This window comes from Canis lupus, chromosome 3, assembly GCF_011100685.1.
Source record: "Canis lupus familiaris isolate Mischka breed German Shepherd chromosome 3, alternate assembly UU_Cfam_GSD_1.0, whole genome shotgun sequence".
NCBI lineage: Eukaryota > Metazoa > Chordata > Mammalia > Carnivora > Canidae > Canis > Canis lupus.
In genome coordinates, this window is record NC_049224.1 from 16393207 (window position 1) to 16411681 (window position 18475).

General features: G+C 36.4%; 1 long non-coding RNA gene and 1 other non-coding gene across 5 annotated transcripts in view; one reads left to right on the top strand and one right to left on the bottom strand.

The window, feature by feature from the left end:
- Positions 1-18475, top strand: part of LOC102151391 — a 298291-nt gene that overhangs the window by 262419 nt on the left and 17397 nt on the right. The gene's annotated exons all lie outside the window — the stretch shown is intronic.
- LOC119871397 lies at positions 7943-8053 on the bottom strand. The gene has a single exon (XR_005357494.1). It is a non-coding gene; the product is annotated as a U6 spliceosomal RNA (small nuclear RNA).

The window sequence follows — 18475 nt, forward strand, 5'->3', positions numbered from 1 at the left end:
AATATGATTAATATTTGGCTTCAGTTCCCAAAGACTTAATAACCTAGCATGTTCGATTGTGTTGTTTGTAGTAGTGGTAGATAGTGGTGATGATCAGTGATGATCTTGGTCGTGGGGGAGAAGAATTATTGGGAAGAAAATATATCAACTGAGACCTGTACATATATCACCTGGACCTGGAAAATGTACACTAGTTTAATTCCTCACTTCATCTATTACCACAGATTTGCTTAAATGTGATATTGATAATTATTGATTCCTATCATTCTTAGATCTCATTTATATTTTAATGAGCCTCAAGGTTCTCAAAAGATTTCAAAGGCCAGATATAGCATGATGGGATCAAACTTTAATCAAATGTAGGAAACTTCTCAGTTCCTACTCTTTCTGGGAAAGTGCTATATGCTTTATAAGAAATATGCTCTTTAGCATAAAGCATATAATTTTCTTGAGGGAATGGGACATACCTGTATATATATGTATGTATGTACCTAAAAATATGCAATATACATATGTATACATAATGCTCTTGCACATTCCTACACATCTGGTGTGAATCAATGTGGTATAGATCATATATACAAAATGATACTTCAACCCTAAATCACAGATCACTGTGGAGTAGGGTTAGTCATAGAGAAAGGTCATTATCAGATTGATTGTAAAGTGAAATATTGAACCTGTTTTAGCAAAAAAGGAAGATGATATGCATGCTCTCAATACTGAAGATAGAGAAAGGGAAGAGAAATAATATCGAGGACTTAATTTGGTGAATAATTTTAGGAAATGCAATATCCATCCAACACTTTGACTTCAGCCAGAGGATTAGGGTACAGCCCTATTTTCCTTAGGCTGAAATCTTTATGATGAAGAATGACTGCTCTGACTATGAATTTATTTTCCAGTAACAATTACTTTTAGAGTATCAAGGACTCTTGACTGACTTCTCTTGTTTAGCAGTTCTACAGTTTACCTGTTAACTATATTTGGCCTATTTGGTAAATAGCTGTTAGGAACCGAGAAGTATTTGTTGCTTTTATGTGACTAGCCTTGGGCCAGGTTTTACAGAGCAGAGTGGAAATGTAAGACATTATTCTTTCCTGCAAGGCTATTCTAATATTATCGGGTAGCTATTACTCTCTGGCAATATATTTGAAAATATAGTTACTAGTGATACGGAAAGGGACATGCTATAGGAAGACCTAGCCTCTATCAAAGGGCTTTTTAAAAACTGGAGGAAAATAAAATATCAGCAAGTAGGAGCCCCTGCTTCTGGCCTGTGTCTTAAGCAGCTCTGCACATTAAAATGCCTTCCACCAAATTTTTTAAGATCATTCTTAGAGGCTAGGAGTGCCATCCAGGCCAGGCACCGTGAGTTCAGATCACAGTATTTCTTTCATGGGATCACATGAGACTGAGCAATGAATCAGTGATGATCTATTGATTTTAGGTGAATCTTCCTCAGTTTGGACACAGGATGAGTTCAGGGATCTAGGTTACTGATAGTCCACCTGTGACCCTTAGACTTGAGCTGTATCTGTGGGCCCCACAGTCAGTTCTCACCCCTCTGGGTTCAGAGCATGTATCTCCTCTGATCTACAAGCACCAGATGGTGGCAGGGTGGCAGTAGACAGCCTTTACTTTGTGGTGACCTGGGACAGTTACTCTATTCCTGCCACAGGCTTTGCACTGCACATCTGGCAGATTTCGGGACTGGCTGTGCCTGTCTCCTCCGAGGGTTTCCCAAAATGTTGTTTCTCACTGCTAATCAACCCTTCCAATCAAAGTTCTCTCTTGCCTATGATTGATTCGATGACATACTTTCCTGGGTTAGTCTTAATTAAGCCTTGTTGGAAATGGGATGGACATTCCTTCTTTGAAAAGGGCCATTCTTCTTCCTCAGCTCAGCAGCTTTAACCAATCCTCCCTTCCAATGTGGAAGGCCGGCGTATGGTCAACATTGGAAAGTATTATATTCTAGGAATGAAATGATTTTAGTTCAAGATTTTGAGGGAAGACATATTTGGAAGATGTCTTACTTATGTTTAAACTACAAAATTCTGTCCGATAAGATTAAAATGACAGAAAATGAATGATAACTCATACTTTGCTGCCTACTCTGGGTAAGGCTTGCATTTATGTGTGGTCATCATCAATGAAGTGCAGTTATAACCTCTGATAGTCCATTGAAGTCATTGGGTGATTCAGAATCATGAGTAATGATATAACTAAATAAATGGTGTTAGGGAATTGCAGTAACAGAAAGATCTATCTTGTTTCAATACAAATGCACCCTGAAGAGCTATAGCTTTATGAATAATAATGGCATTACCACCTTTTTCATATAGTGTGAGGTATGAAATTATTTAGAAAATGACATATTAGATAATAAATAACATGAAGAGATTGTTTCTGAATCTACAGAGGAAGAGATGGTGTCTTGAAACTAAGAAGAGTCTTCATATATATTGATTGGACAATAAACAGATATTCTCTATTTCTTCTCTACTCTACCAAGTCTTCTAAGTCTTCATTTCTACTTCATATGGACCCATACATTTAGTAACATATCTTAAATCTGATTGTTTATACAGACAGAGGCCCTACAAAAATACTTATCCAGAGTACCGCACAACTAGGAATGGATAAATGTATCAAAGGAAAGCAAAATTATATCAAGAATAGTTTTGAGGGAATTCTCAACTTCATCATTCTTGCTTTCCTCAGGACAGAATCATTGTTTTCCTAGTGCTGGATGTTGTGGTTTCTTATACCAACTGACTCTTGGCTCAGAATGGCATCCTCTTCTGGGGTGCCTGGGTGGCTTAGTCACTTAAATGTCTGACTCTTGATTTCAACACAGGTCACAGTCTCAGGGTAGGTCATGAGATGGAGCCCTGTGTTGTGCTCTACACTCAGTGGGGAGTCTAGTTGAGATTCTCCCCAGCTCTCTGCTCCTCCCCACCATGCTCTCTCTCTCAAATAAAACATATAAATCTTAAAAAAAGCATTTTTGCTAGATGAACACCCATACTCACAATTTTGAAATGTCTTCTTTTAAGAAACAAGAAACAAATGAAAGCCAGTGTTTTATCATACCATCTACAATGAAGACAAGCTCAGCCCAGTTAAACAACTCAAATTTGTGGTTAGGTTAGTGAGGCATGTTCCAGTTCAGTCTCTATTGATTGTTTAGTATTGATGATTCCCTGAAAACCACACCTTGCAAAGAAAAATTTGGGTTAACTAGAGCATCCCAATAAGCCTATTTTGTGCAATTTGCCCAAGTTTATGATTAAAAAACAGATAGGAAAGTAGATGCAAGGTAGCCCAGTTTTCAGCATGATTTTGATTCAGTAGTAAATATTTTACTACTACATCCACAGGATAGTCAATGGTAGATGTTAATGATGATCAGGACTGTTGGGCCATGAGGTAATGATATTGTTTAACTTTATATGTTAGTAGAGCATATGAGTATAGTTTTGGAACATTTAGAAAGATATTTAAACTTCAAGGGAGTTATTAAAAACTTGAATACCTATAACATTGTTTTTTTTTATATTTTATTTATTTATTCAAAAGAGGGGATCCCTGGGTGGCGCAGCGGTTTGGCGCCTGCCTTTGGCCCAGGGCGCGATCCTGGAGACCCGGGATCGAATCCCACGTCGGGCTCCCGGTGCATGGAGCCTGCTTCTCCCTCTACCTATGTCTCTGCCTCTCTTTCTCTCTCTGTGTGACTATCATAAATAAATAAAAACTTAAAAAGAAAAAAAAAAAAAGAGACAGAGAGAGGGGTAGGGGGAGAAGCAGGCTCCCTGCAAGGAGCCCAATGTGGGACTCAATCCTGGATCCCGGGATCATGATCTGAGCCAAAGGAAGACGCTCAACCACTGAGCCACCCAGGCGTCCCTATACCATTGTTCTTTGGCGAATTAAAGTTGTCCTTAGGTGAGGAGCTGCTGTTGCCAACATAGGGCAATCCCACAAACATATACATGTAACCACAAGGTAGAAGACATATTTCAGGAATTCAGAATAGTCATTGATCACTTACTGGGTACCCGATGCCGCATATTTAGACATATTTTTAAACTCTTCAAATTTATGGAGTATGCACATTGATCTCGTTCCTGTGAGAGAATTTACAGTAGACAGTGCAACTTTTCTTTGAGTAACCGTCAATTATTGCTTTAATTAATATTTTATTCTACTACAAATGTTAGATTTTAATTTTTTATTATTAAGATACAACTGACACACCCTGTTGTATTAGTTTCAGGTGTACAACATACTGATTTGACAATTCTATACATTGCTCACCACTGTAAGTGTAGTTGCCATCTGTAATCAAACAACATGTTACGATGTTATTGACTATATATATTCTCTATGTTGTACTTTTCATCTCCTTAACTTGTCTTATAACTGAAACTTTGTACCTCTTAATCCCTTTTTGACTATTTTGCCTACCTCCTTCCACCTCCTCCGTCTGGCAACCACCAGGTGCTTCTCTGTATTTGAGTATGTTTTTGTGTTTGTTTTTTAAGAATCACATATAAATGAAATCATATGGTATTTGTCTTTCTCTGTCTGACTTATTTCACTTGGCATAATACCTTCTGGGTCCATCCATATTGTCTCAAATGGCAAAATCTCATTCTTTTTTTATGGCTGAATAGCATTCCATTGTGTGCATGTGTATACACACACACAAACACACACATGTCTTTATTCATTGTCTTTATTCATCTATCAATGGACATTTAGATTATTTCCCTATCTTGGCTCTTGTAACTATTGCGATAAACATAGGGGTGCATATGTTTTTTTCAAATGAATGTTTTTCTTTTCTTTGGGTAAATACCCAGTAATGGAATTACTGGATCATATGATATTTCTATTTTTAATTTTTTTGAGAAACTGCCTTGGTGTTTTGTACTGTGATGGCACCAATTTACAATCTCATTGACAGTGAACAAGACTTACCTTTTCCCCACCTCCTTGCCAACACTCATTATTTCTTGTCTTTTTGACATTAGCCATTCTGACAGGTGTGAGGTAGTATCTCACTGCAGTTTGGATATACATTTCCCTGATGATGAGTGACGTTGAGCACCTTTTCATGTATCTGTTGGCCATCTGTATGTTTTCTCTGTAAAAATGTCTATTCATATCCTCTGCCCATTTTTTTAGATTTTGTATTTTGGTATTTTGGTGTTGAGTTGTACAAATTCTTTATATATTTTGGATATAAATCTCTTATCAGGTATATATTTGCAAATATCCTCTCCCACTCATTAGTTACCTTTGATTGCTTCCTTTCTTGTGCAAAAGCTTTTATTTTGATATACTCCCAATAGTTTATTTTTGCCTTTATTTTCCTTGCCTGAGGAATCATATCCATAAATATATCACTGAGGCCAATATCCAAGAGATTTCTGCCTATCCTTTCTTTTAGGAGTTTTATGGTTTCAGGTTCCATATTTAGATCCTTAATCCGTTTTGAGTTTGATTATGTGGATGATGTAAGATAGTGGTCCAGTTTCCTTCATTTAGATAGAACTGTCTGGTTTTCCCAATACTATTTATTAAAAATACTCTCTTTTCCTTACTGTGTATTTTTGCCTCTTTGTCATAGATTAATTGAAAATGTAAGTGTGGGTTTACTTTTGGGCTCTCCATCTTGTTTCATTGATCTACATACTTATTTTTATGCCAAGTACCATCTGGGTTTTTTTATTTTTGTTTTGTTTTGTTTTGTTTTGTTTTTGTTAAAGTTTTGAAGTGTATCTTGAAATTTGGACTTGGGGATCCCTGGGTGGCGCAGCGGTTTAGCGCCTGCCTTTGGCCCAGGGTGCGATCCTGGAGACCCGGGATCGAATCCCACGTCGGGCTCCCGGTGCATGGAGACTGCTTCTCCCTCTGCCTGTGTCTCTGCCTCTCTCTCTCTCTCTCTCTCTCTGTGTGTGACTATCATAAAAAAAAAAAAATGGAATTGTGATGCTTCCAACTTTGTTATTTTTTCTTAAGATTGCTTTAGCTATTCAGCATCTTATGGTTTCATACAGATTTTAGTATTATTTGTTCTAGTTCTGTGAAAAACACTATTGGTATTTTGATATAGACCACATTGAATCTATGGATTGCTCTGAGTAATGTGGGCATTTTATATCTTTTTCGTGATGATTACTATAGCCAGGACTTCCAATGCTACATTGAATAAAAGTGGTAACAGTGGATATCCTTATCTTAGAGTAAAAACATTCTGTTTTTCACCATTATGGAGGATATTAACTGTGGTTATCTTGTATATAGCCTGTATTATGTAGAGGTATGTTCTCTCTATACTCACTTTGTTGAGTGTTTATCATGAATGAATATTGTGTTTTGTCAAATACTTTTTCTCCATATACTGAGATGATCATATGGTTTTTTATCCTCCGTCTTGTTAATGTGATACATTACATTGATTGATTTGCAAGTAGTGAAGCACCCTTGTATCCCTGGAATCAATCTCACTTGATTGTGGTGAATGATCTTTTTAATGTGTTGTTGAATGTGGTTTGCTAGTAGTTTGTTGAGGATGTTTGCATCTATCTTCATCAAGAACTATTGGCCATAGTTTGTTTGCTTGTTTATAGTGCCTTTGTCTAGCTTTGGTATTAGAGTAATATTAGACTTGTAGAATGAATTGGAAGTTTTCCTTTCTCTTCAATTTTTTGAAATAGTTTGAAAAGAATAGGTACTAAACTCTTCTTTAAATGTTTGGTAGAATTCATATGTGAAGCTGTCTTACTAGGCTTTTGTTTGTTGTAAGTTTTTGGATTATTGATTCCGTTTTGTTGCTAGTAATCTGTCTATTCAAATTATTTATTCTCGATTCAATTTTGGAAGATTGTATGTTCTAGGACTATATCCATTTCTTGTAGATAGTCTAGTTTATTGGCATATAATTTTTATAATACTTTTTTATAATTCTTTATATTTCTGTGTTATTTGTTGTCATTTCCCCTCCCTCATTTCTGATTTTGAGTCCTTTTTTTTTTTTTCCTGATGAGTCTAGCTAAAGGTTTATCAATTTTGCTTATCTTTTCTAAGAAGCAGCTCTTGGTTCCATTAATCTTTTCTATTTTTTTTTGTCTCTATTTCATTTATTTCTGCCTTATCTTTAGTGTTTCCTTCCTTGTACTTTTTTTTCTTTTTCAATTTCTCTAGATGTAAAGTTAGGTTGTTTATTTGCAATTTTTCTTATTTCTTGACATAGGCCTGCATCATTATAAACTTCCCTCTTAGAACTGCTTTTGCTACATCTCAAATATCTCAGACTATTGTTTTTTCATTTTCATTTGTCTCCATGCATTGTTTTTATTTCCTTCTTGATTGCTTGGTTGATCTATTTGTTGTTTACTAGCATGTTGTATAGCCTCCATGTGTTTGTGTTTTTTCCAGATTTTTTTTCTTGTAATTAATTTCTAGTTTCATACATTGTGGTTAGAAAAAATACTTGATATAATTTCAATCTTCTTAAATTTATTGAGACTTGTTTTGTCGAATTACATGGATCTATCCTGGAGAACGTTCTGTGTGCACTTGAAAAGAATGTGTGTATTCTGCTGTTTTTAGTAAAATATCCTGTATACATTTTTTGGGTCCATCTGATCTAACATGTGCCATTCAAAGCCGCTGTTTCCTTGTTGATTTCTTTTCTCTTTTCTTTTCTTTTCTTTTCTTTTCTTTTTTTCTTTTCTTTTCAGATTTTATTTATTTATTCATGAGAGAAAGAGAGAGAGAGAGGCAGAGACGCAGGCAGAGGGAGAAGCAGGCTCCATGCAAGGAGCCCGATGTGGGACCCGATCCCAGGACTCCAAGATTATGCCCTGGGCTGAAGGCAGAAGCTAAACCGCTGAGCCACCCAAGGATCCCCTCTTTTTTTTTTTTTTTTAATATGGAATGCGTCATGAATTTGTGTGTCATCCTTGCACAGGGGCGGGCCATGCTAATCTTCTCTGTATCGTTCCAATTTTAGTATATGTACTGCCGAAGTGAGCACCCTTGTTGATTTCTGACAGGATGATCTATCCATTGATGTAAATGGGGTGTTAACGTTCCCTGTATTATTATATTACTGTCAATTTCTCCCTTTATGTCTGTTAATATCTGCTTTATGTATTTAGATGCTTCTGTGTTGGGTGCATAGATATTTACAATTGTTATATGCTCTTGTTGGATTGATTCCTTTATCATTATGTACTGCCCTTCTTTGTCTCTTGCTACAGTATGTTTTAACCTCTATTTTGTCTTTTTTTTTTTTTCTATTTTGTCTTATATAAGTATTGCTACCCTGATAAGGATGGCTACCCTGGCTTTTTTATTTTCCCACTTTCTTTGTGTGGATTATTATTTTCATCCTTTCAATTTCAGTCTGTATGTGTCTTTAGTTCTGAGGTGAGTCTCTTGAGGCAGCATATAGATGGCTCTTGTGTTTGTTTTTTTTAATTCACTCTGTCATCCTATATCTTTTGATTGGAACCTTTAGTACATTTGCATGTAAAGTAATTTTGATGGGTATGTACTTACTGATATTTTGTTAATTGTTTTCTACTTGTGTTTATAGTTTTCTCTGTTCCTTTGTTCTCTTGCTCTCTTCCTGGACCTGGTTTGATAGTCTTCTGTAGTATTATGTTTGTTTTCCTTTCTCTTTAATTTTTTGTGTGTCTATTGTAGGTTTTTGTTTTTTGGTTAATATTTGGGTTCATATATAACATCCTATGTTTATAGCAGTTTATATTAAGTTGATGGACACTTAAGTTCAAACACATTCTAAAAGCACTAATTTTTTTACTCCTTCTTCTACTTTTTTGCCTATGATGTTATATTTTACATCTTTTTATTTTGTGTATCCTTTGACTACTTTTTAGAGATATAATTAATGATATTAGTTCTGTGTTTTAACCTCCATACTGGCTTTGTAAGTGATTCATCTATTACCATTGCTACATATTTCCTTTTACTTATGAAATTTTTTCCTTCCATAATTTTCTTACTTCTAGTTATAGCATTTTCTTTTTACTTGAAAAAAATTCTTTCTAACATTCTTTGTAAGGTTGGTTTAGTGGTGATGAACTCCTTTAACTTTAGTCTCTCTGAGAAATTTTATCTTTCCTCCAGCTCAGAATGATAACATTTTCAGATAAAATATTCTGGGTGGTAGGTTTTTTCCTTTCAGGCTTTCAATATGTCATGCCACTCTCTTCTAGCCTGCAAAATTTCTGCTGAAAGATCAGCTGATAGCCTTTGGGGTTTCTGTTGTATGTCACTATTTTCTTTTCTCTTGCTGCTTTTAAACTTTTCTTTTTATCATTGCATTTTGCCATTTTAATTAATATGTGTCTTGAATCCTCCTTGGGTTCACCTTATTAGGGGCTCTCTGTGCTTCCTGGACCTCGATGTGTGTTTCCCTCTAAAGCTTAGGGAAATTTTCTTTTCTTTCTTTTTTGTTTTTCTTTTTAAAGATTTTATTTATTTATTCATGAGAGAGAGAGAGAGAGAGAGAGAGGTAGAGAAAAAGGGAGAAGCAGGCTCCTTGCAGGGAGCCTGACGTGGGACTCGATCCCAGGTCTCCAGGATCAGGCCCTGGGCCGAAGGTGGTGCTAAACCGCTGAGCCACTGGGCTGCCTGGGAAATTTTCAACTACTATTTCTTTGAATAAGTTTTCTGCCCCTTATCTCTCTTTTGTCCTTCTGGGATTCCTAAAATACAAATGTTGTGTTTGATGATGTCACAGACTTCCCTTAACCTATTCTCATTTTTTATTTTTCTTTGTGCCATTCAGCTTGGTTGCGTTTCATCATCTTGTCTTCCAACTCGTCTATCTATTCTCCAGCCTCCTCAAACCTGTTGTTTATTCTGTTTGGCATATTTTTCATTTCAGTTGAAGTCTTCAGCTCTGACTCATTCTTTTTTTTTTTTTTTTTTTTTTTTATATATATTTTCTATCTCTTTGTTGAAGTTCTTCCTGAGTTTATCCACTGTTTTTTCAAATCAAGTGAATATCTTTATGGCCATTACTTTGAATTCTTTATCAGGCATCTTGCTTATCACTGTTTTATTTCACTCTTTTACCGTGATTCTGTTTTATGTTATTTTGTTTGTGACATATTCCTCCATCTCCTCATTTTGTCTAACTCTGAGTTTGTTTCTATGTACTAGGTAGGTCACCTATGTCTTCTGGTTTTAAAAGGAGTGACCTGGTTTGGAAGAAGCCCTGTGGTGCCCCATAATGCAGTTCTCTCTGATCACCAGGACCAGGTACTCCAGGGGTGTCCCAGGTGTGAGCTGTGGTGCCCCCCTCTTATGGCTGAGTTGCAAGTGCTTTTAGCTCAGTGGGCTGTGATAACCAGCTTTACCTGCCTTGGGTATACTGGGAATGGTTTTCTCCCCACACTGTTGAGATGGCCAGGTACAGCCCCTGTGAGCTCTTTGCTGGGCAGGTCGGGCAATCAGCCTCGCCATCAGCAATTAGCTTCTCTGCCATAGCTGCAAGTGCACAAAATGGCAGGGCTTGCTTCCCAGGCAGCCAACAGGAGACCTGGCTTCAGGAACCGCAGGCACATTGGTGTATAAGGTTATCTCCTGTCTTTGCAATGGAGGAATCCCACTGAAGTGGCCCGGGCCCTGGTTGGAGCTGCCTCAGCCAGGTGTGGTGGGGCAGGACCCACTTTGGGGAGATATCTGCTGACACAGGCAGTTTGAATGAGGCAGATCCACAGAGGAATGCTGGGGTGGGCACATAGCACTAGCAAAGTAGATGAAGAGTGTTAGTGCTGGCTCCCACAGGTATCTGGCTATCTAGGTTGGGGGAAGAGAAGAGAAATGGTGCCAACCAGCACTTTTATTACCAGAGGAATTTCCTGTATATCTCTCCCCCTTTGGCACAGTTTCTAAGATTAGTTAATAAATCTTCAGGTATTCTCCAGACACTTTTCACACTATTGCTTCTGTGGTATGTCTCAGGCCATTATTTAGTATTCTGGTTCTTTAAGGGCAGGAATTTGGTTTCCCGTCATCCTCTGGTTCACCAGAGTTTAAAGCTCTCTGCTTTTTAAATGATTTTCAAATCAGATGTTATGGGAATTTGTTCTTCCAAGATGGGTCCCCAGTGCTAGAGTTGCCTAGTGTTGGGTTCGATCCTCTCACTTCTTCATGCTTGTGATATCCCTCCCATTTGTGGTTAACCATGTTGGGATTTGGTTCCCAATGGTGTCTCTGCCCCTCCTTTCTTTTCCAATGTGGCCTTCTCTCTATGACTGGCTGTGGAAGAACAGTTCTGCAGTCGCCAAATTGTTTTTAGAGTTAGTTGTACAGATGTAATTATTTTTTGAGTGTCCAGGGGGCAGGGCAAACTCAGTATACTCCCATTTCATCATCTTCCTGCTTCTCTCAGATTTTAAATTTTATTTGTCCTAAGTGTTTAAGAGTCTTTTCCCTAAAATTATTTAGATACAATTAAAATCCTGCCACAAGGAGAAATCATAATCTAGGGTATTATCACCCAACAAATTTAAAACTGTATGTTTTCTGATCCTGGCTTACTAGTCAGTAAACAAACACCATAATAATGCTTAGAAACCAAAAACAGTAGTAATAACTCTAAATTTAGATTAATTTCTTATAATAATTAATTTTGCAATTTACTCAAGAAGTCTTAAAAAGCTTCCTTATTTTCCTTTACTTCCTATTTTTAACTTTTTTTTTTGAAAAAAAACATAAATTATTTGTGATGATATTAGTTGAGTACATTTCACATGTCTTAATGGTAATTTAAATATTAAAATAAAATCATGGATGAAATAAATGGTTCAGCCTAATGTTTCTTCTATCATAATATAAAGACTTTTCTTAGGCACCCAGCTGCCCCACTGATTATTTATAATTTTTAAAGGACCATTTTATGTATTTTAATTTTTGTGTCACAGGTCACATAAAGATGAGTAGACTATTGTATATGACCAAGAACAATTCTCTGATCATACTTGATTCTTGCAGTCATCAAAAGGTGTTTGCTTTCAAAAGAATTATACTTCCAGCTTGCTTGCCTTGGGTAATGTCAATTAAATCCAAATTATTTTGTGATAGAGATTTTGCCATTTTTAGAGACAGGGTAAGTGAACTAGAAATGACAAAAATCAAATGAGAATTGAAAAAAATAAAGTTTGATATTTACCTGTAAATTGCTTATCTTACAATTAAGCTTTGGTTTACCCTTGCCAAATGTCCCCATTTGCAGATGCCTATTAAAAAATAAGCTTTTTTCATTTCCTGCTAGTACACAATTTAGTTTCTTTTAGTGTGTACTTATGCTCAGTGCTTTCAGAGGAGCTTTGTGTTATCTCTGGTATCTTGTACTTATAAAGAATCACTTTCAGTGTGTGTGGCCTGGTTCCTAACAGTCTATCAATTCATTGGATTTCCTGAATTTCAGAAAGCCACCAATTGATTCTTTATGCTGCCTGGCAGAGGAATTCTTAATTTTTGTGTTTCATTCCAACATCATTCTTAAGAAGGAAAGGTTTTCCTTTACATTGCCTTGAAGGGTTTACTGAATCATACATCACCAAGAACATTTTAAAGCTTTATTTTGTCTGTTATTTAAAGTGGAAAATGCTGTCCCTTAAGACACTGGCACTCTGCCATTTGCCTCCAGAATATTTCATGGTTCACTGTCAGGACTGTTGCTTTTTCTAGAAGAACATATGGGCCATTTTGGAGAAGTTTTCTGTAACATTCAGATGCTGAACATATATCTATTTACATTTGATCTCCAACAAATAATTTTTCTGGAATTTTTATACCTTATGGATTCTTTGGAACTTACTGGAAAGTATATTGGAGCCTGATGACGCCAAAGGAGGCTTGTGAGTTGGAAGTAGAAGAGACTAAATTTAATTGAAGCAAAGTTTAGCATCATTGGAATATAGTTTTGTGATTTCATTATTTTTTGCTGGCATATTTCACCTTCCTCCTCTGCCTCCCCCTTTTTCATCTTCTTCCTCCTCCTCCTCCTCTTCCTTTTTCTTTTTTTAGTGATTTCAAAAAGTCAGTATAAAATATTTAAAGTAAAGGGGAAAAGATCCCCCTGCACTCTGTGATGTTGATAAATAAGTCATTGGAATGTAGTAGGAGTTAGCACACACTTGAGGATGATTGTGTCATTAAAATTGCATCCAGTCAATCTGGAAATACCTCACCTGAATTGTTCTGTAAACACTCTTCTCACTAAAACACCTGTTTAGTCTGATTGTGTATATTTTGAGTCAGAGGAATCAAACAAAATGCCTTTAAAACAAGCAATTAAAACTAAAGTACGGCTACACTCTGAATGGAGGTGCTAATTGCAATTCCAAGGAAGAATAGTCACCCTTTTTGTACAATATATTGTATTGATGACTAGAACGAGGTGTGTTTTAGGGAAAAAGACTAATTTTTCATATTACTGTTCTATCAGGCTGTCTTTTTGTTGGTCATTTGGTGAACAATTTATTGATTTGCTAAGTTATGGAGCTAGTTGACTCTTAAATGAGAGCTAATCTGCAAATGGTACTATGGCAATGAAGGAAGAATAAGGAAGTAAAAGAAAATAAAACAAAAGAACAGCAATCATGGTCTAAATCAGGAAACCATTAATAACACCATAGTCAAGGACCCAGCATAGAAAAGTCTTTTGCCTAAACAAAACTGGGATCTTTCCAGATCCAGAAGACTAGAGGAGTTAAACAGAAGTGGTGATGGTCAGAGCAAGATAAAAAGGGAAAATGAAAGTACATGAAAGAACCTCTGTGTCATCACAGAAGGCATGAAATTGGAGATAGGTTTTAGAGAATGTGCCCTTTGGGGAAACCCAAAGTAAGTATGGCTGTGTGTCTTAACCACTTCAATTATTTGATTCTCATGTTGGAATTATATACATGTCATCTGGTTGTCAGCTTGTTCTTATTCCACGTGTCCCATTTTGCCACTTGGCCACAACAACAATCAGCTTAAGAGGAAGAAAGCGCAATCGTCTTTGGACTTATTGTTTGGTTAGTGGCATCCACTTGCTCCCTGAAGATTCCTTTAAAGGATAGGGAAAAGGAAAGCCTGGGAAGGATCCCATTAGGAAAGAGTCTAGAGAATCAGCAGACTCTTTAATAACCCAGGCCACATGAAATGAGGAAGACAACCACGTAGATTCATTTACTCTATTGTAGTATATCCGACAAAAAGAAAGACAAAGGAAGAAATGATTTGCTTACTCTTACCTTTGGGAGACAAAGTCAAGAGAAAGAAAAGCAAAATTTGTTGATAAAGCTTCATAGTAGTTGTTTAATTGTCTGATTAGTATACTTCATTTTCTGATAGGTCACAATGTGAATATATATATATATATATACATATATATATATATATATACACACACATTATACTGACCCACATTATACTGGTCAGTGTATTGTTATTAATATTTGGTAAATGAAAGTATAAATTTTTTTTTAAGATTTTATGTATTTATTCATGAGAGACACAGAGAGAGGCAGAGACACAGGCAGAGGGAGAAGCAGGCTCTTCACAGGGAGCCTGATGTGGGACTAATCCCCCGACCTGGGGTCAAGCCCTGAGCCAAAGGCAGACGCTCAACTGCCAAGCCACCCAGGCATCCCATAAATGTGTTTTTAATGAAATCTCCAAGTAGGTATATTCTATAAAGGAACTTTGGAATAGGGCAATATAGTATATCCTTTTTAATACTTCTATATCCTTATTTACCTCCGTCAGCATCGCCTTTCTGATTTCTCTGAGATATTTGATGCTTTAGTTTTTATTAGCCAAGACATTATAATTTAGAGTTAGAATTTTGAGTGTAACACATGATGGTACCTTACTAGAGTGCTTACCAGATACAGATAATTATTTAAATATTTCTATTCTGGAAACACACCTTTGAGTTCTGTATTTGGATATGTGTTATAAGCAACATGTCCCATATTTATCCAAAAATCTCCCAATCCTGAAATGTATTAAATAGTAGAACTGAGCCAATTTTAAGTCCTACTATTCCAGGAAGCCCAAGATATTCAGATCTATTCCTAGGATGTACACACATATATGCACCCCCACACCCATAGGCAGGATGATCCCCAACATGTGTATTTTGAGAGAAAAGAGAATTAGAAGAATGAAGATGACAGACTCTGTGGTATTCAAGTCAGTAAAGCATATTATATCTTAGATTTTCTCAAAGGGAGTTTAGTTTCCAAAAATACTAGGAAGACCTTGATGTAAGTGAAGTCTCACCTGTGACATGATCCTTTGGTATTTCCTATGTTTTTGCCTTTCCAATTGAAAAGTCGTGCTCCTGATGGTGTTAGGTGTTCGTCAGATCTCTGTCCATCAATAGACCTCATGCTTGGCTTGTTTACACAAGTCTTGACTATCAGGGAACATTGGCAGCTAAAGAACACAGGAGGGAGGCCATGATAACTGGAGAGAGAGAATGTCACTGTGCCTTTTGTCATGCCCAGAATGTATGCCCTATGTCCTCACAGGGAGAGGTATCAAATGATAATTACATTCATAAATTTTTCTATAGGAATTAAGTCAATAAGTTCTTTAAAAATTCAGGACTTGATTTTATTCTTAAAAGAGTCAAACAATGATTTTTTTTTAATCTCTAGTGGGAATGAGCATTTGATCCTAGACAGTCTTCAGTGTTCTTTTTTACACAGTTTATTTTGACAGTCATCTGTTTTTTCACTTTCAATTCATGCTAGAAAGGTATAAACTAGTACTTGTCCATTCACCTGTGACTTGTAAAAGAAAAGTTGAATCTCTCCTTGACCCCAGGCCCGAAACTCTTTCACAATCTCTTGGGCACTGGACCATAGGAGAGAATGTCATGGAGTACTGTATCACCAAGGAGCTTGTTTTCTTATGCCTTGTGAAAATATCATGAGCTCTAGACCATTGGCAGAGAATAAACACAGACCAACCATAGGTCGTTTGTTATTGTACTTTGATATCACTACTGGAATAAATCTTCTGTCTTCAAATAACAGTTTTTTTAGTCTTATTGTATTAGGTAGCAATTTCATAGTGCCCGTCTACTTTGGTGTGAATGCTGGCCATGTTAGAACCAAGCTTTATGCTAATACAACAGCTGCCCACAGGAACTCCAATCTAAGGGTTATATAGTAAATCTTGGTTGGGGTGAAGTAAATTGTCCAAGTGCCATGGTAGAGAAATGTCATCTCTATCTTTTATCCATTTTCCCCTGTAAGGCTATTATTTTTTCACTACTAAAAAAAAGTTTGATTTTGTCTAATTGATGGTAACTAAAAATATTAATTGTCTTCAGTATATCCTATGGCATATAATTTCTATTATCCACTCAAATATTCTAATATCTACTTGAATATTTCAAATGGTTAAGCCAGCTTCCTCTTTGACACACTTAGAAGAGACCCTAGGTTTGGCTTTTTATGCTTTAAAATGCACTATGAGTCATTCTGCCAAACTCCTGCCCTTCATGTGAATGATATATTTTATTTACACTCTTAGAAAAAAATCTATGCATGGCCATTATTAATCACTCACACCTTTAAGAATGATCTTACCTTTTAGCTATTCATCAAAATCGGTATCCTTCCTGTTAGAAAGAGACACATCATAACTGATGTACAACCAAACTGTAGATGGGTTCAAGTACACGGCTATTAGCAGAACAGATGTCTCTTTTTTTAAGGATTACACACGCATGCGCGCACATGTGCAGGGCATGTGAGTATGCATGTGCATGCACACACACACACCTCTGTATGCTGTATCTATTCCAGCAACTCTCTTTAGAATGCCAAACTGCGAATAAAATCTTAAAAAATAAAAATAAACATTCTGTCTTGGGCAGCCCAGGTGGCTCAGCGGTTTAGCGCCGCCTCCAGCCCAGGGCCTGATCCTGGAGTCCCGGGATCGAGTTCCACGGCGGGCTCCCTGCAGGGAGCCTGCTTCTCCCTCTGCCTGGGTCTCTCTCTCTCTCTCTGTGTCTCTTATGAGTAAATGAATAAAATCTTAAAAAAAAAAAAATAGAACGCCAAACTGCTAAAACCATGTTGGCTTTCAGATAATACATGGCTATGATTGAGGAGCAGCATATCATTTCCAGAAGTGACTCCCACCCAGAGCAAGGCCAATAAGACATGAGATAACTGGATTAGCCAAGTCAAAGACCTTCATCTTTGATTTTTATCAAATGCAAAGGAGGGAAAAAATTGGTAAATGAATCAGCTCCCTCTGATTACATACTAATCTTAAGAGAAGACTACTTTGTAATTGAACCATATCTCATTTAAAAATCAAGAAAATAATTTTTTTTCTGCCTTTGACCATAACTAATGCATGTTTTCCTTGGTGAAGAAATATTAAATGGTTCATAAAATGTGTTTGAAATACCTCATTTTTTGGTGGACATTTTCATTTACCTCTAAAATATTGGCTGGAAAATGGAAAGACAATGCTTCTATTAGCCTCAGGGGAAACCCAAATAGAACAGGGATTGACATATTTTCCATTCTCCTTTTTTCTTTGGCTACTATTATGATTTCATATTGAGATGAGGATTAGAAAAGGCCAAAAGTTTGGATAGCTTCTCAAAAGTATTAGATAACATATCAAAATGAGGTGGACAGTGCTTGAGAGTAAGATTCTGATTACACAGCATCTATCTATACAATGTATATAAACTTGGAAATATTGTAAAATAAATATATCATGAAAGAGACATTTAACTATACAGGTAGCACTTTAAAAATTACAAAATCAAGAAAAACATCACAGTAAGGCTTTGAATCTTAGAAGATACTAAGAACTCTCTTTTCAACAGAATTTTAACTTTTTGGGCATTAAGGAATTACTTAATAGAAAAGAAAATAACCCATGGGCAGGGGGGTGGGTGGGATGTAGCCAGCAGAAAAGCTGCTTACAATTTTTGATAGGCTCTAGTATAGGATAGTAGAAAGGTAAATGATTCTATTCTCACTCCAAAACTCTGTATCTTAAATTTTTCTCATTCATTAATTTTTCTTTGCTGGCATTAAAAGCTTCCAAAGAGAAAGCCTTGGATATTGAACTTGTTATGGATATCCTTCTTATTGTTTTTTTTTTGTTTTTCACTTAATGGGAGGAAGATCTGCAAGACACAGGATCTAATCCCAATTTAGAATTGTATGATCCCTAACGCAAAACAAAACAAAACAAAACAAAACAAACAAACAAACAAAAAACCAAAAAACAATCCTGTGGAAGAAATTGAGGCAGATAACAGGGACATATTGCTCACCATTGTCTTAAACCCGGAGAAGCAAGCAGTCAACCTTTCTTAAGGTGTGTTTAGTGAATGCTTCCAATGTGCCTAGAGTTGTGTGGGATACTGTTAGGAATATAA